Source organism: Pezoporus wallicus, unplaced genomic scaffold (genome assembly GCF_028554395.1).
Source record: "Pezoporus wallicus isolate ANWC-B61680 ecotype Strahan unplaced genomic scaffold, APGP_CSIRO_Pwel_v1 contig_9238, whole genome shotgun sequence".
Lineage (NCBI taxonomy): Eukaryota > Metazoa > Chordata > Aves > Psittaciformes > Psittacidae > Pezoporus > Pezoporus wallicus.
Genome location: NW_026636792.1, coordinates 1852788 through 1876493, shown reverse-complemented (window position 1 = coordinate 1876493; position 23706 = coordinate 1852788). Strand labels below are relative to the sequence as shown.

At 44.2% G+C, this 23706-nt stretch overlaps 1 long non-coding RNA gene across 1 annotated transcript in view; it reads right to left on the bottom strand.

The window, feature by feature from the left end:
• The window catches only part of LOC130595204 (uncharacterized), a 162641-nt gene that overhangs the window by 30394 nt on the left and 108541 nt on the right, over nt 1-23706 (bottom strand). The window lies entirely within an intron of this gene.

The window sequence follows — 23706 nt, the reverse complement described above, 5'->3', positions numbered from 1 at the left end:
CCCAAACATATTAAGAATACAATCAGTTCACATTCATGTATTGGCACATGAGTAGCTTTAGGACTTGGCTCTCGTATTCTGCTTAAACATTCAATTCATAAGAACAATTCAGAGGTACCATGACTGTAGTGACAGGACAAGGGGCAATGGGTTTGAACTGAAACAGCAGAAGTTAGATAGGTTAGATATAAGGAGGAAGTTCTTTACGGTGAGGGTGATGAGGCACTGGAATGGATTGCCCAAAGAAGCAGTAAGTGCTCCATCTCTGACAGTGTTCAAGGCCAGGCTGGACAGAGCCTTGGGTGACGTGGTGTAGTGTGAGGCACTCCTGCTCTTGGCAGGGGTTGGAACTGGATGATTTTAAGGTTCTTTCCAACCCAACCCATTCTACGATTCTATGACTGTGACAGTGTCAGACATCAGAGCAGAGGCACACTCAGGTTACACAAACAGTCCCCTCCTGTGCACACACTTGTGAACATCTGGCTCTACAGACTTTCTGCCTTAATTTTCACTGTGCCCAGGACTCACTGAGGTGTTGTCCGAGGTGCTGAGTCCTCCTCAGGTCATTGTGAAGCTGAAGGAAGCTGCAGGTGCTCTGTGCCACTGAAAATCACGTCACGGGCTTAATCATCAACAAAGTCTTATTACCAAGATTTGCAGCTGGTATCCAATGAACTCCGAGATAGCAGCCAGAGTCCCAAGCAACTCGTAATACCAGTTTTTCTAGAAAATTAATAAATGCAAATGTTAACTGTTCTGAATTCACCCAATAAACAAGTCACCTGGAAAGATTTGTGGGTTTCATTAGACTAGAGAATATAAATAGAAAGGAAATGGACGGCCTGAGAGTTGGTGTCCAATAAACCCCACAACGTGGCAAAGCTTTTGCAGGGCTCTCTGGGTATGCAAGGAGATCATTAGCAAAATGTCATTGTAGTCTTTCAATCACTATAAAATACATTTAAATGCTTTCTAAGTGTGCAGCTCATTAATGACAAATGACGCAACTGCAGCGGATAGGCTGGATCCTGCGCTAAACAACACAAAGTAAAGAAGATAAACAGTGCTGAACTGTGCTGAGAAGCTCCAAGGAAGTGATTCTGTTCTCAGCTAGTGAAAGAAGCTGACAAGGGATGAACATTACCCAGTCCCTCATTAACACAGAGGCAATGAGTCTTGATACATGTCTAGCGTCCATTCACACCAGTGATTTTGAGGGTAAGTGAGCAGAGGAACTTGAGATTCATCCCCATTCAGTGTAAGAAACCGTGTTGCACTGAGTCTTGGCATTGTTTCCATTCTTGCCTTATCCCCACTACAACAGCTTGCTGTCCTGTAACAGGCAGAACAAACCCCAAGCAAAATCTGGTGTGACTGTTCAGCGCTGAAAAAATGCTCCTCCTCAAGTCCTGGCTGTAAGAGACAAATGTGGATTCCCCTGGAAATCTGCCCAGCTCTAAATGTGAGCATGGACATGGGTGCTATTGCTTGCACTCTGGCTTTGTGTTCAAACTCTCCCTTGCCTGCAGTTTCCAGACTTTTCCTACTGAAACTAGGGTGAGATTATAAATTTAAAGGACCTATCAGATAATCATGTATCATCTTGATAACGAATTATGGATTGAAAACAACTCTTACAGGCTGAGAAAGTCTGATAAATTATGCACTTGCCTCCAAAGGAAAAGGAAAAATGACATATTAAGAGAACAAAACTACTGTACCACAGGTATAATGTTTTAGCAAAACTAACACGAAGGGCAGATTGCACTCTGAATCTGGACCATGAATAAGATCTTCCCAGCTTCTGCGGTGGCCTAGACATGTGTCACCTTCTACATTCCTCACCAGTCTCTCAGGGTTGTAATGTGCCACTACAGCTCCCAGCCGGGAAGCCACCACGTGCTACCTGCCAAGTCTGGCAGAGCCCACGCGATGACACTGCCCCACACCGGTGTGTGGATGTGGTAAAAACCACCCAGCTGACCTCCATAAAAACGGATTGAGTGGCCCTGCTCGAAGCATTGTGCGTCTTCCTGGAGTTATGCATCGGAAAGGACTCTCTGAGTCATCCTTCTCATCTGCATATCCCTTTGCATCTTGGCATTAACAGTCAAGAGCCATTGGAGCCAGCTAGAAAAACCTCATGTTTGTGCTCTCCCATGCAAATACCTCTTCTCCCTATATATTAGTTACTGTGTGTGGGTTTTCTCTCTCACTCTCCCTTGCCATATGTGTGGGAGTTGATGGCATCAACTTTATGAAATCTCAACACATGCCAAGAACAGCTGGAGAAGTTGAAACAAGTTCTGGGTGAGGTGAGTTTCATGGGCAGGGACTGAAATTAGTAAAGGTACCGTGGCTGCTTGCCATCCTGGGAGTCTCACATGGAGCATGTGGGCTTTGCTTGCTCCAAAAGCAGATTCCCCATGGAAAAAAGGATTTGATTTAGATAATGAGATAGTTGAATTAGAAGAATCTGTTCACGAGGAGAGACCATCTCTGCACCTCTTCCGTGACTGGTTCATTATGTAAATATAAGAATTTCATCATGAGTCTGAGGTAACTAATATCCTTAGCCAGCATGCAGCACTCTTCAACTTCAAAACACTTCACTAACATTAATAATTAATCACAACAACTCTTAACTGTTATCGTTTTAAGGTTATCATCTTAATCAATGGGTAAACTGAGGCACAAAGATTTCAAGAATCCCAGCCTGTCAATGGCAGTACCCTTGTGTCCCAGCCTGGTGCTCAGTGTGTCCCAGTGCATGGCCAAGCTACCTGATATGCCTTATGATGAGAAGGAACAAACCAAGAGGGCACTGCAGGATGAATGAAACAGAACGCCCTCCAGACTGCACACAGAGCAGAACCTGTTACTCACTGGCTGCTCCCTGCAGGTCTCTGTGCTCTCAAACCCAGGATGTCTGTCCCCCCCTTGTAAATTCTACACATTTCTGTTGATCTTTCTGCACGTTCCCTTCAGCAGTCCAACAATATTCCTGATGTGACTGGTACCCTCTGGCCTCAGCCTTAGCTATGACTCAGGTATTTGCATCGTCTTTCTTAGAATATAAAGAACCAATGATATGTCTGTTGAATTTTAGTGTTATAAATCATGGAATAACTAGCATTTGCTTTTGAAGCACTTTACGCATCTATCTCAGAAGAATTTACAACTTTTGTCTCAATCTCTTACATAGGAACATGTGAGCCTGGTTCGATTTTGGTCTTGTTAATTTTCTGCAATCAAGTCTTGCCTAGGCTTTAGTAAATGCAACTTTTACCTTATCGGTTCCTGCCATTAGTTCCATCTGGACATCTCCACTAGGCCCTACATTATTGTTTAGGTATGTCATTCCCAGGCAAACCTGGGGAGAATTGTGAAAGAAGTGACCTCCCTGCCCAATTCAGAAAATGAAACTTCAGCACAGCCTCCTAAATACAGGAACATTCACAGTACATCTCAAAGAGAAGTTTGCTTGTCTTGAGGCTTCACAAGAAAGATCTGTCAAATGTGGCAGGCTGTCATTAAAAACAATTAACCTAATCAAAAATCCCTTTTATTTCTGCTTAGTCAGGTGAATATTAAATACTAGATCTTCCAGGGGCACAGAGAAGAAGAGGAAATCAGCATCTCTGTTTTCATTCAAACACGCGTATGAAGGAGCAAGTACAGATTCGCCTTCGTATACCTAAAGTATGCATGTCATTAGTATGACTGAACAGGGAGTCATGAGACTCGTATCCATGACTGGCCACCTGCGTGTCACTTGGGCGGTTGCCTTCAGAGTGACAATGCTGCCCTAAGCATTTAAACCCAGGGAAACACACATTTTCCTGGCAAAGTGGACTTGTGAGAGCTGCTGTTCTCCCAAGCCCTCACTCCCCAAGACTTCTGGTACCTGTTAGGACAATACATCTCATGGAACATGTAGATTTTTGTACCTGTTTGGTTTAGAATAAACTGGTTGCTTGTAATGTCTGAACTCCTGGCATCACCACCACCAGTACAAGTACACATCTCTCCTCAGCACTCCCAAAGCTCTTTTGTGTTTTCTAGGAGTAGAGGAGGCAAAGAAAAAACCTAGTTCCTTTGAGGTGGGAGCTCACCCCAAGGGGGAGGAGGGGGAAGCTGACCTCCAGTGCATTCACTGATCATATTTATTTTTAAAGGCACTTAGCCATAAGTCTCAGCCTATGGATCTGCTTCCTGCAGGCACACCCTGCTTGTGGCTGTGAAGGTACTCACTAAGCACTAGTAACACCCAGCATTTATATAGGGCTTTTCATCTTCAAAGAACTTCCCGAACATCGTTTAATTAACGAATCCTCACAGCCCTCTGTGAGGTATGCACAGTTATTACCCCCACATTTTACAAGTGAGGAAAACTGAGGCAGCGATTAGCTGAGGCAACACTGTGGGAATTGGGATTAGGGCTCAGGAGAAGTCATGAGTGCCTGGACCCCCATCCCACGCAACGACTGTCAGGCTGCCTCATTGGGAAATGCACGTGGTGCCTCAGTTTGGCACAGTATCTTGAACACAGGGGGTGCTGACTCTTTGGTCCATCAGCAGCACCTTTTCCTTCCAGTTTCATATATTTTTTTCTGTGTAGGGATCTGGAAGAATTCTCTTTTTTATCACCCAGTATCAGTTCCAGATCCCGCTGTCACCCACTCAGGAGATGGAAAGACAGACACTGGGACTGAGGTTCTGGAAGACATCTTCTGTTACCTATAGCACTATCAAACACATTCAGTTTTAATGCCTTCACAGTGTTTCTAAAATGACATACACGGGGTACTTTCACCCATGGATCTCAGAGCGCTCTATGGACAAAGGACGGTGTTGCAATCCCAGATCACACTATGGCTCTGTGCAGACTCTCAGACCCACTCAGGCTTGGCCTCAGCTGTAGATCTGATGATTCACGACCCTCAGCCCACATTCATGAAAGTTCAGTGAGTTTCACTCACATCCTCCTCAGTAACTGTGGGCTCCTCCCTCGAGAAGCCCCAGGGTATCCCAGTTCCCAGCTGACATGTGGAGAACAGGAGCAGACTTCCTGGTCACAATGGTAGCCGGTAGGGTGAGAGAGGGCACCAATGATGGGGGTTAAACCTGGATGGTTCAACCTCGTCAAACTTGAACATCCGAGAGAACCTGCAGGGCTTGGTTCCCCTCCAGCCCTCCAGGGCTCTCACAGCCCTAATTATTATTGTTGTTGTTGTTATTATAACAAAACATTAATATACTGCCATAAAATACAAACTAGATAATACACGTTCTTTGCCTGAAGAGCTCAGGCTTTAAACAGGCTGGACACTCTGAACTGGATCCCTCAGATGAGACAGGGAAGGCACAGCCCTTTTTACAGCAATTTCCCCTCTCAATTCCTTTGAAGTGTGGCTGGACACTGTGAAGGGATACGGGACGTGGCAGTAAGTGGCTGACCAGGCAGCATCAGAGATAGAGCATACTCCTCCAGCTGTGCCTCAGTTCATGTTCTGCTATGCACAGAGCTGTGGGAGAAAGACTTGTGGCTGGCAGTCACACTCACAAGGCAGGGGACTGGGGGGAATGGGGTTTCATTGATCTCATTGTGCTTCTCAAATCAGCTGCAGCTCAAAGCTGGTACCTACCACTGGGAAAGCAACGTCCAACCCACTGTTCCTGGTGGGGTAGCAGCCCTCAGGTCCTGCTGGGTTCTCACAGGTGCTATCAGGGCATTGCTGTCAATGAGTTGATCAGCAATGCTGCCTCTGTCTGAGCCAGACAGTGCGCTACCACCTGCAGAAATGCAGCAGGAGCTGCTCCATCCTGCTCCTGCACAAGACAACCATCCCACAGGCGTTGCTTCAAGTGCACCGTTCTCCTAAATGGAGGTTGTGGGATTGTCATGCTCACAAGAAAACAGGAGCACAGTAGTACATAGTGTGCTGGTGCCTCTGCACAGCCAACTGCTTGGAAGCAATGGGGAATCTGTGGTTTGTAAATGCTCTTCTGACCGAGACTGATGCCTTCACTTGCCTGTGAGGTTCCTTCTGCTCCCTCCTGACAGTGTTTCCCAGCCTAATCTGAGCTGCCATGAGATATCAAGCCAAGAGAGAAGTTGCAAATGTTGCAACTCCTAAGCTGCACTCTGAAATGGAATAGTAATACTTGTAATTAATAATAATCTCTAATGAAAACAAAAAAATCCCTGCTTATTCCAATACAGAACCTTAGGTAGTGCTAGGGCGTCAGGCAGGCTTTTCAGCCTCTGGACAGACTCACCCACGAGGCCCAGCATCAACACGCCCTGTGTACACCTCACATCGCTCTGAACAACTGCACCAAACCAAAACAAAGACAAGGAGCACTTTAGGTTCTTCGTGTCTCTAAGCACAAGGGAGGAAACCTGGACAGTTTTTACCTGCTCAATGCTCTGAGCCAGAAATAGTCCCTGCACCTATATTCATAACTCATAAACCAAACCAAAAGAACCCCCCGACAAAATACATTTACACTGAAGGAAGCATTCCTCTGAAGCACTGCTGCTGTTTTCATCCCCTCCAGTGCTCTGTGTTCTGGTGTTCCAATGTTCTCTGACCATTTGGTCCCAAAAACATTGAGCAGACACTGCTAAAGTTTCTGAATGCTGAATCTGACCTGTCTTAGACCTGGCACAAACCCAAAACATACAAAGAATAGGGGCACACCTAGTATATTATTAAGGGATATAATGTTAATTCTGATTATTATTGAACTTAAAGCAATTCTCATCACAGAACCTACAAGGCAGTGTGGAAGCCTCACTGTGTAAAGGTTCATTATCACCCACTGCCCTCTCCTAAACCACTGCAGCTGCTTCTTCCCATTCCTTCTCATCAGGCTTTTAGCTTAGGCCCCAGCCAGGCTTGGCTCTACCCCATGCAGGTTTTGTTCATACACACAGGTACGTTGATGATTTAATTTTCCCCTAGTTGATCTGCCTTTTTATGGCCAGCTACTGCCCACTTGCCCAGTGCTCCCTGACAGCTCGCTGGCCACACCACCTGAACTCCTCCTGCCTTTTTCCTTTCTCTACCCCTGCTCATTCTTGGCTGTCACCAGAGAAGCTCTTTTTCATCACTGCACTGCCCCAGAAGCTTACTGCTGAGCATGCAGCACTTGTGTGCAGTGGACATCTGCTTGCAGCCTGACACACACTGTGCTGCATTTCTTTTTTCCCATCTGCAGAAGGTGATCCAGGCAAAATGGCTCATTTCTAAGTCAGCTCCTTGTGGTTTATGCTTCCTGCCGTAGCAAGAGTTGTCAATCAAGCAGAGCTTAATCTTAACTCAGGCATTAACTTGAACACAATTAATTCTTGGCAGCAGACATAAAATGCTATGAGCTCCGTCTCTGCTGATGGTGATAAGGCTGACTGTCAGGACAGGCTCTGCATTCACTCCTTGACTTTAGCAAGAGTTAGATCAAGCCCATACAGACTAATAAAACAAATTACATTGTTGGCATTAGCAAGTGCAGCTCTAAAAGAGTCAATTGATTTCTGTCTCACTATGCCAACCAGGACCTTGCTTCAACTTACAAAGGTGGCTGGGATTTTCCTAGTACTTTTCAGGACAACAATTCAAATTACTGCTGGCTAAGACTAAAAAGCGCAAGTTTGAGGCATATGGCCTAACCCAAAGGGAAGGTGTCTGACAGGCTGTACTGCTATCACCACCCCTTTGGCCAGACACATACCAGACAGTCACAGATGTGACCTGCTGCCAGCCGGGTCAACGTGATCTCTCTGTGCTTTCCTCTCCCGTGTTGCTGTGGCCTCACTGCACTATCTGCATGGCAGTTTCAATCTCGTTTTATCTCATTCCACTTATGGGGTTAACTTGTGTGGCTCAAATGAAGCCTTGTTAGCTTTGCTGGGGTTCACAGTGATCCAGGTTATGAGATGACCTCAGAGAGACTGTCACCACTCACATCTGATGCAGGTTATCTGCATCTTGAGGTTGAGGAGCCAGCTGGGCCATCTGTCTGCACCACTTGCAAGCCTGACACTTGCTGTCCCACTCCCTGCCCCTCACTTTTCTGGCTATCTATTTTTCTGTTGTTACCTTTATCAAGACAAGAACTTCACCAACCTGGCATGCCAGCCTGATGTACTTAGCAGATTGCGGTGTGACTCAGTACAGAACTCTTCCTATGTTTTCACACATAAACACAGTCAGTGGACAAGAAGACAGTGAAAAGAGTATGCAGTGCATCATGGAGATTGCAAAACCTTGAGGAGTCAACTGATTGGAAGGTCCCTCACAAAACAGGTCCCCATTCCCCACGGAAATGCCCTAGTCCTTTCTTGATTTGAACAGCACAAGTTCTCAAAGCATCTGAGATTCATTAGGTCAAACACAGGGATACTCATATTATTAAAACTCCAGTAAACATGTATTCTATTAGCAATATTCTGGCAGTCATTCTGAAGGGTCTTTAGGGCTTATCCATTCACAAAGCCCCGTATTTGATGACTGGTGTAAATGACACCATTAATTAAGCTGGGGCAAATATTTTGGAAGTGATCCATAGGCAGAAACACATTCCTGTTAGCTATCCAATGAAGAGAGAGAGACACAGACATATCTGACTCAGGGGATTAAATGGCAAGAACTACTCAGGTGCTAAAACTATGATATTTAAGATCGATTGCTGCATTTCACCACAGTTACAACTTTTGCTAGAATGCTTGGTCAAAAGCCATCTCTTCCGTGGAAAACCAGGAAGGATTTTGCTCTGCTTTATGTTGAACACAATCTTTACCTAGAATTTCATTTGCTTTGTCCTGCAAACATGTCTCTGGTTCACACTGTTCCATGGACCCTTTCTGCATATCCTGGGAGCAAGGGTAGTTCGTGTGTTGTACACTGCATTGGGTAAGGTGTTGCCTACTCAGAGTTCGCATATTATTACAAATCCATTTTTCAACTGACTGAAAAAAAAAACATTGACACGAATCTTACTGATAAAAAATAGCTTTAGAAAGCACATAGAGAAAAATGTCTTGTTATGATTTCCCTGCAAATAGTCTTGATGACACTTATCCTAAAAAGCTCTGTCTTGCCAAGATCTGTATGAGTAAAAACCTCACATTCAGATTCTGAATTTATTGTGACAAGGTCCAAAGACAGTAAATGTTTGCAATGAAACTGTCAAGTGCTTGGCTTATAGTAAGTAATGTTCTGCAAGTAGCAGTATGGCTATTGCACAGCTCCTCCACTTCTGCTGATATAACTGACGTAAAAATTCACTTATGAAAAAGCTTTATTACTCATTTTTTTCCTTTGGCAAAGTTATGCAGCACTGGACTCAAAAATTAACTTGTTTGTACAAATCCAAATATACATAAAGAAGTAATTTATCTTATTCAAGAAAGAGTTCAGTTATGAACACTTACACGATCATAAAGATGTTTGGGAGACAGTTAAACCTCAAAAACAGTCTTTATATCTAACACGTCATATATTACTTAAATGTATGAGCTGGATGTATGCAATACATCATATTAAATAGCTCCTCTGTATAAAGAAACAGCAAAGGAAATCCTATACTCACTTCATTTAAAGAAATCCTTCATGTCCCTCATAAAAATCAGCCTGTTACTGTTACTTCCATGGTTCCTCCATGCTGTAGTAGTATCACAAATAATTTTTTGTACTCAAACATGGTTTAACACTTGCTTAATTGAACACGTTGAACCTGTCTGTTGCAATGCTTGTCAAGGGAACAGCAGCTCTGTTCCCTCTCTCTGTGCGCCCATGACCCAAGGTCAGGCATGAGAAGGACTTCCCAGAGTTTAAAGATGAAGAATTTAGTTAGTGGTGGTTGCATCCCAGGTCTCAGTGGAATGGGTTGAGTCTTATCCCATACCACAATACGATGGGGGTAAACTCTGCATTGTGCTGTGTGACAGGCACAGGCCCCAGGCACAGACTGCAGACTGGGAGAATCACATGCTGCTTGCCCTGCAAAGTGCCATGGGCTTTCTCCAGCTCCCCATATCTGGTACATGGGACCACAGAATTGGAGAGACCCTGAAGTGCTGGGGTTTGTGGTCCAGTCCAAGAGTGTGGAAAGCACTCCCCGGGAACTAAGAATCCTCACAATTCTCACTATGTTCCATTCCCTTCCACTTTGATCTTGCTGTCTTACATGAATGTTGTTATGCATTGCGTGCATATTAAAAACAAATAAACACGAAACAGGACACTGCTGCACACAGTTCTCCATGTTGGAAGGGAATGAGAACAAAACCCTACAGCACATTATTTATGCAATTAACTCTCCAATAGCTTGAGCACATCCATTAGTTCAACTAGAAGCTAGGAGAGATATGCATGTTATATTTTCTGTTTCGAAAGCACTATCTCCAGCAAAATAACCCCCAGGAACATAAATACAGTATAACAGACTGAAGTCTTCATAGCCCTATCCCTTCCGCAGAGTGATGGTTAAATGCAGTATTCAAATATTGTGGGATGCATGTCCAATAGTGTATTCTAAGTCAGCATCCATAATGGGTCTGGCAAAGCTTGATCTGGCCAGAGGTAAGGGAGCTCAGGATGAAAGTGCAGGGACAGCTGTACTTGAACTGCCACCTCTTGAGGAACAAGCCCCACTGTATTCAGTACCACAGATCTTTCACCACCTCCTTAAGAAGTGAACTGTGGAGTGGTACAAGGAACTAGAGTGTTGAGATCTCATGTACTGCATTTGCACCTGGGAATTATTAGGTGTATGTTCATAATAGCTAATGTGGCAGAACAGCCCAACATGGTCTTACTTTTACTATTGAGTTGCTCGTAGATCTTGTTCATCTTTCAGCATTTCATTTGGTCCTTCTGCATGTTGGGGAGTAACACTTACCTGCTCCACCGAGGCACTGAGGTCTGTAACAATAACTATGAACTGTTTGATAAGAGATGCTACTGAAAGACAAAGGTGTATTATTGCAAAATTTTGTGGGCTGGCAACTGAGCTAGTGGCACTGTATTGCATCCAGAACCCATTTGGCTCCTTACAATGAAATGAGAGTGGGGGGAGAGGAAATCAGGTCAGTTTTTGGCAGACCTATTAAAAGGTAAGCATAATCCAGTTGATTCATTATGTGCTGCAATCCTTGCTGGCAAAGAGTCTGAAGTAAAGTAGCCTCCAGCCCTATTGCAACTCAATTTCTGTGTGTGGGTGTTGATGCTGCACATTAAGGAAGGGTGTCACTGATGGATAAACTTAAGGGGCTGAGGGCTGGATAAGGGATGCACAGGACCTCACACAAGTATGTACTATCAGCTTAGTGTTCCCTACTGAGCAGCCCACTCTAAAAATGTTGGTTCTACCTCCTACAAGACAAGGAGAAAACCTTTTGAGAAGACCCTTCTGATGACTAATGCAATCTGTGTGTCATGAATCATTGGGATGTCCTTGTGGCATAATCAGAGCTCTGGTTATTATACCCATTGATGATAAAACAAGTAAATCTTAATGAGTTGTGGGAAAGGAGACAATAGGGCCCTCTGCCAGGTCTCATTTACCTTGACAACACGCCTACAGCCCAAGTACAAAGATCGCTATTGTTTATTCTCAGTATTTGTGAAGGGGCCAGACAGTTCTTCTCATTTCGCTCAATCTGATGGTGCTCTCTTTATCTTTGCCTTAGCATTTCTAAGGTGCCTATCACTGTGGTATCTAAGCATCTCAGCTTTAGTCCAAGGTTACATTTATGGTAAATAAACCACCTGGACAGCCTTTGAAGGTGAAAACCTGATATATAGTTAAATAGTGGTAAACAGCTCTATTTACATAGTGCCTCTTCTTTGACTAAAAGGACAAGCAAAGACTTTGTTGTTCATATTGTAAACAAATCCTCTGTGTATGATTCAGACCCTAAGTAACTGGGCCTGTTACCACACTTGCACAGCTAAGCCAGTCTACCATGCCAGTAACACATGCCCAGCATGAACTCAGCTTCTGTCCCAGTGGGACTGTATTTACACCAGGGACTCTTGTCAGGCTAGCTCTCTTGGTCAGGTTACAGCTCATCACACTCCTGACCAGAAGAGCTACAGCAGAAAGATTATATAGGACAAAACAACCCCAAATATGAGAAAAATGGACCGATTCCACTGGGCAATCCATCCCCTGTGGGTACTCACACTCACAGCTGACCTCATTGCAGCTCCTGCCCTTCTGCTGCTGGCTGCTTCTTGCAAAGCCAAAACCCAGCTGTGAATGGGCCAGGGAAGCCTTCACCTGGCACATGCTTTGTCTACAGCTTTGTCATCTACAGCTGCTTGGGAATCTTCAATTAAAAGGACTTTTTAACAGAAAGGATCTCTATCAAGCTGCATTTTTGTACTTATTTTTTAAAGAAGCATTTGTTAAGAAAGGCTTCCCAGATCCCAGCTAGATTAGTAAAAGCAGCCCCTGAATAGCCAGCATTCCAGCAGCAAGGCATCTGATAGGGGCAGGGGAGAACTGAGATCAGCACCTAGAACTTCCTTATCCCAACTGGCTCTCAGAATGACCAGGCTACTACTTACCCTGGCATGGGTGCTCTCTATGGGTTTTGGGCAGAAAAGATGTGAGTTTCAACTCAGGAACATTCCTGAATTTCTGAGAAGTTTGTCAGCATGGCAAAACACTTCCCATTCAGATCTGGAGATAAGTGCAGACTTCAAGTGAGAAACAAAAGACAGACCCTGACATTTAAATCTCAGAGTGAATTCCCTGGGACAACAAGAGAAAAACATCTTTCTACTTCTAAATCAGATCAGTTGCTGATTTATAATGCTGAGCTTGGGGACCATTAAAAATAGCGTCTTTTTTCCCTCTCCATACTGCCAGCCACAGGGAATTGCAGCTAAATTAGGGATTGTTGACTGTTTGCATCTTTTAAACAAATTCTTCTGTTCTCACATGTTCTCGCCCTGTTGGCTTCTTTTGCTGCTGTCAGCTCAGTGCTGCTCCATGACTCATGGTGCAGAAAGACAAATGACAAACCTTTCCCTTAGGACAGAGAGTGTCACCTCCACAATACACCTGTGTCTGCTGGATTCACTCTGAGTCTCCAGTTGACACTGTTCGCCCCCATAGTGACTAGATGCAAGTTTTTAACGTGACATTTCTGCTTCTCTGGTGTATAGAAGCAAGCAACAAGCTGGGACACATGACAAAGTAAGGCATATACTGTGCGACCATGGCGATAATCATGGAGCAAAGGTCTCGGTGGGGCACACAGAACTGTGTTTTAGGAGGGAAGGTTGCATAATCAACCAGATGCTCTTCCATCACATGGAACTGAGCAGTCTAACATTGGAGGGGGGCTATAGCCCTGCCATTTCCTTCCTCTTTCCCTTAAGAAGTCCATCACTATGACAGACTGCTTAAGGTCTTTTCACAAATGGGAGGACTTTCTTCCCACTGTGTCCTTGTGCAAAGAATCATCTCAATCATGTTCTTTTCTCATATTGAAAACAATTATTTACTGATAGAAGATGCTCAGGAAGTAAGAGCTTAACAAAAGGTCTGAGTAGAAGGAACAAGGCTACCAGGGAGACAAACACATATTGCCCCTGCCTGCTCACTTCTCATAGGAGCAATACCCTGAATTCTCTTTTCACTTGTATTGAAGAAAATTAAGCAGCTCAGATAAGATTACATAGCTCCAAAGCTTTCGTAAGTGACAGGAGGATCAGATCCATTGTGTAAGCCAGAAAAATAATGTTAGTGCTCTCCCATGGAGCGAAATGATTTTCTGGCTCCTGTTTAGATCCTTTCAGCCACAGGCAGCAAATGATCACACACACTTTACCCCACAGCAAGCTTTCAGCTCACTGAAAGCTTCCCTACTCATGGTTACTTACATAGGATTTCCTTTGAAATCAGCCACTGAAAGTCAGTGAGTTCTACCTTAGCAACAGATGAGTAATAAATAATGATGCTTCCCTACCTCATCTCCCTCAATAAGCTGAAGGGACAGAAGCAATTTTGACAGGAATTCTCCCCGAGGTGACTGATTTGTTACCGATCTTCAGTTTGAGCTGCAGGGTGAAGAAAAGCCACAGCTTCATCCATAGCCAGTCTGCTTTCTGCCAGTTCGTGCCAGGCAGACGTAATAAATAGCTTTGTGGACACTCATGCTGTCACACGGTATTCTTTTACCTTCTGGAAGAAAGCAGCATGAATTCAAGTATCCTGAGGGCCTCATTCAGCTTCCCAAGAAGCTGCCAAGCCCTTGGAAAAGCCCAGCCCTTAGCATCCCACCAAGAGCTGCAAGGCATTGGCCATTTTGCCTCTCAATTACAATTACAAAGCCTCAGAACGGGAAGGGGGCTGCTTTGAAATTGTTGCCTTCCTGTTGGCAAGTGCAGAACACTGGAAATCTGGATCTGGCCTGGTCTGAAACTTGGACTATGGGTACTTAACTACACTCTCAGCTGGGCAGGAGCCACACAGCATTAGTAACTACGTGGCTTTGCTGGTCAAAGTGAACTAAGTAAGGCAGAGAAAAAGGCCAACAGAGAACATGAAAAACATCATGAGTTAGTGAAACCATGCAAACTGCTTCAGTAACACTCCCAGAGCATAAAGCAAAGACACAACCAGGTCATTTCTGCTAATGGAGGACACAGTCTTCAGCAGGGAACTCAAATCATACCAGAGTCATTTAGAGTGTGATGCTGTTTGCTCCATGGGGACAGACGGACGAAGTTCGAAACTCCTTACTGCTTTCCAGGGAAAAGGGCAATGCCTGAACAGGCAGTGGGGATGGAATTCAACCCTCATTTCTGAGGGCAGCTAAGATAGAGGCATATCCTACAGAAAGGTTAGCTCCTTGTGTCTACAGATCAAGACTTCATTCCTGAAGCTTTCTCATGCCAAATAAATTCACCAGACTACGTACAAACCAGGGCTGAGCACTTGCCAATTTGTGCATGCAGCTGTGGATACGTGGTGTGTAATTGCATCTGCCATCAGGGTAATTGTGCATGCAAAATTGTGCAATAAGTATTTTGTACACACAGTCATGCTTTTAACTGTCTTTTTTGTCAAGAGTCAGGCACTGTTTAAGCAAATAGGTTGAACAGCTAAAATTACTAAACATTATTTGACTTGCTTTAATTATGAAGTCACAAGGGAACCACAATACTGTGCACTTAAGTGACACAAAAGACAGTCATACCACAGCACTGCTATGTCATTAGGATCTGTGTGTACAGTGTTTTATTCGCCTGCAGAAAGATGGATTCTTTAGACTGAAACTAATTTGTTGCATGTTGCCTGGAATCCAAAGCCAATTAGGCACTGATCACAGTTACTGCGCAGTCCTCAGCAATTAGCTTGCTATTTTTTAGGATTTGTTTAATTTTATAGTTGGGAAAAGCAAGGAAAAAACCCTTCCGACAGAGAAATCACAGCTGTTTCACTGAAAGTCCCAAACCATTTAGATGTACATTCAGATACAAGGTGACACTTCAATAAGGTGTAGCACAGCACAGACAGATTCAGCAGATCAAATGAAGTTTAATGATTAATTTCTCAAATAGAAGAATTCCCAGCTTCAATAAGAAATTGCAAGAAGACTGGACAGGGATATTACCTGGACTCTCAACATATATTCCATAATCTGATGCTATGAGCATAACTACAAAGCAGGCCTGGCTAAACAGTGCAAATCATGTAAACTTGGTTACCTGCAGTGGCCTTGGATGATACCATTGCTAAAAGCAAACGTTATCAGGAAACAATATACCACAGCACTGCATCTGTGAAGAGCAGACACCACTGAGTACCCACAACAAGGCAGTGTCATCATACAAGAGCAACCAACACCATGAAGTGCAGCATTGCTGAGCACAGCACCTATTAGATGTGGCCAGGACATAATAACTGGATACTGCAGTACACAGCATAGTGCAGATGATAATCGGAGTATTATTTCATAAATACACATACATCTATATGCACATACAACTATATGCACACACATCTATATGCACACACCAAGTATTGTCTGAAGGGAAGAGCAGTTTTGCTAAGCACAGATAAGTTTTTCTTTGAAAATGAAATGTTGCAATATATGATTCCTAGAGATGTTAAAAAAACAGACACCTAAAAGAGGAAATGTCAACAACAGCAAGAGGGGGAAATAAATTTATGCATTCCAGTTAGGCATCTGTTCTATCACGAAGATGGTCAAGGTGAATTACAGGCCTGTTTAAAATCCTAACTTCAAACACCCCTATCAATCCCCTTCAAAGCTCAATCACTGTAACTGCTATGCCTGAAGAGTCTGAGACCCCTCCATATACACATCCCGTTTGTCACAGATGACATGAAGATGCCAAATGTCTGCTGGTCCAACGCTAGGGAGCTTGCAGTGGCTTTCAGCTCTTGGGCTGCTGCTGGACCTCTGTGTTCAAGCCATCATCATTTAATAAACTGACCGTAAGTGATGAAGGAAAGATACAGCCCTATCTTAATGTCTGTGGTATAACTGAATCCAAAGGACCTGCTGCATTTAGAGCACATTAAGGAATCTCAGTGCGGTGAAGTCAAAACTGATGCCTTCCACTTTTGCAAAGTTTGATATATTGCCGGTTAAGGTTTCAACAAATCCAGTGAGACAAAAGCTCACTGTTGCCTTACAGAACTGTAGCTATCCTGCTCCAGTCAGTGGCTCAGATTTGCATAAGCTCTTCACTTGGCAATATTATTTTGCCACTGGCTTGTAGAAGATGAAACAGCATTCCCTGTTATGGAAAAGCCCCATCCACAGGTGGGCAAGCACCTAGGTACATGCAGGAAGCACATATACACAAAGCCAGCTTCCTGAATACTTACATGTATAACACACAACTTCCACCGAAGTCACAAAGTCACACATAAATGTACAGAGAGACCCCTCCTGATTCAGAGTGTCTGCACACAAACATGCATCACACGTGTTTACGTGCGCACCTGTATAAACACACTTGCATGCAAGCTCAGACATGCGGCGTTCTCAGAAATGCACACGGGTACTCACACATATGTGCTTGCATGGATACGAGTACACACCCATGGCTTGCTCAAGGCAGCACCATCAGCCTATGGCAGAGCCAAAGGAAAAAAACCCAGATGAAAGACCAGGAGTTGTCCCCGCTGCTGAAATGACAAGGCCTGTCCCGCGGTCCTTCCCTCCCAAGAGGGTGGGTAGCTGTGTGTAGGCAGTCACGCTCACTTAGACACATGTACAATCACAGGCTTGAGCCCAGACAAACACAGTCTCACTTACCCCATTATGCACTTTTCAGCAGTAACATGGACATGCCCTGCCGCCACTCCTCCCTTCTCCTAATCCTTTATTTGCGCACAGCTCTTCGGATCAATCTGTTTCATTTCCCAAATAATGCATATCCACTTTTGTTTACAGCCGGGACACTGGGCTGCTTTGAGCCAGGTCTATAACCATCTTGGCAAAGCCAGTCTCATCTTGTTTGTTTGTTTTTGCAGTGACTGTGTGTGTAAGGAATATGGAGGGTGTAGGCGGCTCTACATGTCCCTTCACCTCTTGTGGGTTTTGGCACATTCCTTTCATAAATACTCTCTTTCAAACACAGGGGACAGGATGCTTTGTTTATATAACCACTGCTTTTTGATGAGGCTCAAACCATCCCAACACATCTCTGTCCAGGAGGCTCTTCTGAGGAGGTCCTTGTTCCTAGGTTCCCTATGACATGGATTCTGGGTAACAGCCCAGCATGGAGAGTTTCTGGAAAAGGACCCAACCTCAGGCTGAGCTAACTTCAGACAGACCTACTTTAAGCTGGAATGTGGCAGTTTCACACCTAATTTTCTCCAGTTTTCTCTTCACCTCAGCTGGCCCTGAGTCTCCCTGGATGCTTTAGGGAATGAAAGCTTCCCAGGACCAGCTCTGACTGTGCTGATCCTCACGACCAGCAGACAGTTTCTGTGAAACCGTGCTGCTCTGACTGGTGGGAGTCTGTCCAAGCTGGAAGGAGCAAGAGTAAGAATAAGGAAGGATGTATGAGTTAGGTTAACCGTTTCACTTTGCATTTTCACACCCACACATCTACATAAAGACTCATATCCAAACCCATAAACATTGCTGAATTAGAGCAGGTGCTCTGCAAAGACCAGAGCTGAATTAACTTGCCCTGGTCAGTTACACTGATAAAGGCACCTTTAAAGGAGTGTAATGAGAGTTACCCTTGCTTTGGCCGTATAACTTTTAAGTTAAAGTGATACAAACAATCCCCTTTTTTAATTCCTTTCTTTCCTCTTCATGTCTTCCATGTGTTCCTTTAGCTAAAGTAGTGGGCTGAACAGGCAGAAACAGCAATAATAAGGGGAAAAGCAGGATGCTAGAGGAGGGTGCCATCCCACTGTGTAACACACAGCAGACAGACAGCTTACATGCCCTTGTTATAGACCTGTATGCTATAAAAAGCACATGTTGGTATAGTCGTGCACACACAGCATTTGCCACCATTCAGTAATTTATCATGAATGCTTCATAATACTGAGTGGGAAGGAAAAACATTAAATAGTTCTAGGGAATTTTCTAGTACCACATTGCGAGGAAGATGTGTTTCCCATAGCTAAATTATAGACACAAAACAACCACTAACTTAACCACTTGAAGGGAAGTGAGTACAGAGCTTGCCAGGCCAAGGAGATCACACCAGCAACACAGGTTGAACACTGCTTGCCAAGCACAGCAATAGGCAACAAGACAATTTTCATGGGTTTCAGTGACTGCAAAACCTAAGTGCATCCAGCACAGACTGAGGGCATTTCTGCAGACAGCCTGGGGAGCTTTTGATTTGGGGAGAAAAAAGAGAAAAAGAGAAATGGGAAAAAAAAATATGCAATTAAAGAAACAGCGAGGCAAAACAAAAGGGAAAATTCTAGAAAGACACATATATGTATAGCTAGAAGTTAGTCCTTTTAGTCAATAAACATTGCTCTAACGTCCATTCAGGGATTACATACGTCACTCCCCCTAGAATGCCTATACTGTTGCTCCTGCAGTGTAGAACTTGTCAAAGGTGCATCACCTTCATTTGCATTCAGAAACAGTGAGGCAAAAAGACCTCAGCATGATTTGTTCCAGTTCATTCAGACACCAGTGATCAAGGAAGCAGATAGACCTAAATCCCCTCTGTCAGCTCCTTCACTACACAGGAACCAGCAGTGCATTTGTGGGCTAAACCATCTTTATCAATTCAATGCATCTTCTAAGATACACACATTTCATTTTCACTCCCCAACTCAGCAACAAGTTGGAATTCTATTCATGACCTAATACAGCCAAGTTTTCAATAACTTGGCTTGTGTCTGCTATACCCAAGATTCCCAGATGGTCTGCTATCCAAATAATGTGACGACCTCTTAAAGGCCACCATTAGACTGGTTCAGCTCATATTCTTCATCTCTGTGTACACATTCTTCACCGAGGAATAGCAGACAGAGAAGCAATTTCCACTGTGTATTCAAACTGGGACTGAAAGCAGCAGCACCTTCTAATCTGCACCAGTCTGATCTTCAATGTTTAAGATCTCCCCTTCTAATACAGGCATCAGTGACAAATTTTACAGAAACAACTACTTGCTTACAAATAACATACTAAGAAGTGCCTTAGCCAGAAAAAGAACTAATCAGCCTTTCCAGGTAGAGGAGAGACAGGTGGGTTAAAGTCCTTCTGAGTGTGTGATTGCTGCTTTCGCAAGAGCAGCTTTTCCTAGTGGAGTCTGCTGAACTCCCCCACCAGTTAAGGAAATTTTCCCAGTTGTTACTATTTCTGAATAAAACCCTCCCATGTCATTATACACTTCAGACCTATTCCCACTTCCTTTATTCACACCTGAAGTGCAGCACGATTATGTATGTGACTCAGCTGAGTCACATTTGGCTTTAGCCTCTTCTCTTATCAGGATGTCCCCTACCAGTTCCAAGAAAAGGGTTCCAAAACCCAGAATTAGTTAATTCCCTAATCCACAAAAGGAAGTGCTAAGAAACTGTTTGACTCTAAATTCTCATTCTCAATCTTCCCACTTTGATTACTCCTCACTGTCCTTGTTAAATGGATTGTTAACATGCACCCATGTCCACTTTCCTTAATGCATTTAATTTGCAAGCTTCACATATATTCCAGCTAACATACCTGTACAGGCTTTAAATAATACGCTTATTGCAATAACACAATCAAATTAAACCCAGTAATTGGATTGCAGAGGTTTTAGGCAACCCTGGGTCAGTGGGAAAGGATGACAAGATTGTTGTGCCATCTGTTTCAGCTGGTCAGAGTTGCCTTGGTATGTACTCTGTTATTCTTATTACACCTCTTTCTGGAGGGCAGAAGGAGATGATCTGCTGTTTGAGCTTTCCTTTTTGCCATGACTGTATCTGACATAAGGGTCTTGTTTCAACCATTGCAGCTGGCATTCAGTCTCTGGTGAGCACAACCTCAAGTGAAAAGAAGCACCAGAGGTAGTCTGAATCTTTTCTAATCAGAGCAGTTCTATAGCATCTTCCAGGTGCTAAGAGCAGTCTACTGTAATTACAAACATTAACAATTATCAATTTGTAGCAACTGTAAACCTAGATATCTTTTTTATATCTTTGAGATAGATATGTATTTAGAAGAGCTTTTAGCTAAGTCTTATATCCCCACAAACCTGCAATAGCTGAACTTCAGAAACTGACTTTTGCACTCCAGAAATGTCTCTCACAATAAGTGAAACCAATTTCTTCCATATTTGCCAAGTACAGGTACATGTTTTAAGACAAAACCCTATTTCCATCTTTCTTTCTGTGCTCATAATACTCCTGTCACACCTCTGATGCAGTGACAAACACTCCAGTGCGTACGAAACAGAGGAGCTGTGAGCACAAGAAAAAGGCTGATTTGCACAGTGAGATATTTTGATTACTAAGCAGCTTTAAAAATCTGCTTCAACTTCGGATTCTTTGAGTCCCAGCAGCTTATTTGTACTGTTGTCCTCTGCCTGTATTCTTTGACCTTCTGACATACAGTTACTGCAGTCTGTTGCATGCATCCCCAAGCAGAAAGCAGATTGGATAGAGATTAGATAACATCGTGGTGTATGGGCTGGGTACTTCTTTTTTTTTCTTACCAGTTTCCTGTTGATAGAATCACACTGATAAGGAGTTTAGCTGGTAGTTGAATTATGAAACTGCAAAAGGCTGCCTTTTAAAAGACATGTTCCAACTGGGATGTAGATGTGGCCAGAAGATTAGCGTGTAGCTGGGCTCTGGTGCTTAGGCCCCTCAATCTGAGTATTACCCAGGAGTAATGAGCAGTTAAGGGGGACCACGGTAGGTGCATAACACAGGTTTAGAGCATTTTCAAGCCTGTTTATGAACATGGTTAAACACTGCAGAAACAGAGGAAGCTATCTGAGATATTACTTCACTCTGGCTATATTTTACCACTTTGTTTCTGAAAGTCATTGCTCCACAGTGCTTCACGGGAAGATGAGTTAGCAGAACTGTGTGCATTTGTCTCAGTACAAAGTCATCCAGGCTGCCTCCAACCACCACAAACAGCTTAAAGTAAGGTAGCTGACTTTGCCTGAAGTGGATGCTCAGCAATGCCACACAGTTCTGCCAGCTGAGATCCAGATGTGTGAGTTTTGACAGTGTTGTGGGAAAAACAGCCTGTGGGCAGAGATGTTTCATATTGCCACAGCTCTATCTGCTATGATCATGCTCAGATCCAAGGCCTCCAAGGCCCATAATGCTAACATGAGAGCTGGGTTGGAATAAACCTTGGAACAAGCCAATTGGTCACCTACACTTCAGTTTGGAGGCTTTTTTAAAACATCTGGATTACCGGGTTGAGGAGCTCTACAGGATCTGAAGGCCCCATCCTTATCTTCCACTACCTGTAGGAGAAATGAAGGACCAGCCAATGCCTCTGCCGTTAGTGGTTTGTTGGCATCACAGTGTTTTCAGTTGGAGGGATGGAGGCTGTGGTTTCACACTGAGTGGCTCCTCACTCCTCACGCTGCTGGCACAGCTCTTGGTGCAGCTGCGCACTCGACCAGAACAGCTGAAAAATTCCTTTCAGCTGACGGCTCAGGGTCCCCATACCCATGGCAAAGGTATGCTGATTCCAGACAGGGCAGCACAAAAACCAGGACAACAAGCTGTGGTGAGAGAAGAGCTCGCTGAGAACACCGACATGAATTCACAGCCTCAGAAACACACACTGTCCTGGAGGATCTTGGCAGGGAAGCTCAGCAAAGAAAGGGTCAGTCTACACATGCAGCTCCCTCTAAGGCAGAAGGGAGTTGCAGATCTGAATTGAGGGCTGTGCAAGCAGCAGTACAATGTAAAGCAGATTTTCTTTGATTAGCCGTGGCCTCTAATCTCTCCTGTGCCCCCCTGCAGCGAATTCCAGAGTTCAACAGCCCCCACTGGACTTTCCTGTTAAGGCTCAAATCATTAAAAGTATTTGTTTAGTAAAGGCTAAAGCACTCAGGTCCCAGTGCCTGAGAGCTCTGTGAGGTTAAATGTTGTCAACCTTTTGAATTCAAGCCATGTTCCACAGGTTTGCAGTGATTCACTGGTAGAGCTATATGGAAATTTCATCTCCAGGCTTCACCCTCCACCCCAGCTCACTTCAGTAGCTTGGACTAAATGAACTAGTGTGGTCCCAGACACAATTCTGAGTACGTGGCAAAGCCTCTGCCACAGCTCACACACTCAGCAGAGATGTCACAAGCCTGTCCCAGCCTGTGCTGACTTTGGCTGGGATAGAGTTAATTTTATTTATAGTAGCTCATATGGGGCTGTGTTTTGGATTTGTGCTGCAAACAGTGTTGATAACACAGGGATGTTTTCATTACTGCTGAGCAGTGCTCACACAGAGCCAAGGCCTTTTCTGCTCCGAGGAGACTGGGGGTGCACAAGGAGTCAGGAGGGGACACAGCCAGCACAGCTGACCCCAAATGACCCAAGGGATATCCCAAATCATGTGGCATCATGCTTAGCACAGAAAGCTGGGGGGAACGTTCAGCATGATGGTGTTTGTCTTCCCAAGGCACCATTGTGTGAGATGGAGCCCTGCTCTCCTGGGGATGGCTCAACACCTATCTGCAGTGGGAAGTGGGGAATTAATTCTTTGCTTTGTATGCACACATGGCTTTTGCTTTACCTATTAAACTGTCTTTATCTCACCCAGGAGTTTTCTCACTTCTACCTTTCTGATTCTCTCCCCCATCTCATTGGGAGGCAGTGAGCAAATGGCTGAGTTGCTGGCTGGGGTTAAATCACAACACCTTCTCTGACACCCAAAGAAAGATCTTCAGCTTGCTGAAAGCTGGTGAGCTTACGGCAATGCAGTGTGCAGTTCTGTTGATCAAAGCAGGTAACAAAGGCAGAACCCCCCTGACCCACCAGGCCCTCCATCAGGTAACTTCCTCAATTTAAAATTTCATGTCTGAAATCAAGGATTTACTCTCCCACAGGACCAGGTCTCTTTTCTAATCTGGACGTGTTTGGTTTTTTCCTACATTTTCTATTGATGAACCAGCAAATGTGGTTTGAATAGTGCGAGTCTGATCCACATCAGCTCTGACTCAATACTGTTGCTTAGGGCAAAAGGCGTTCAAAGACGGGAAGGATCAGTTC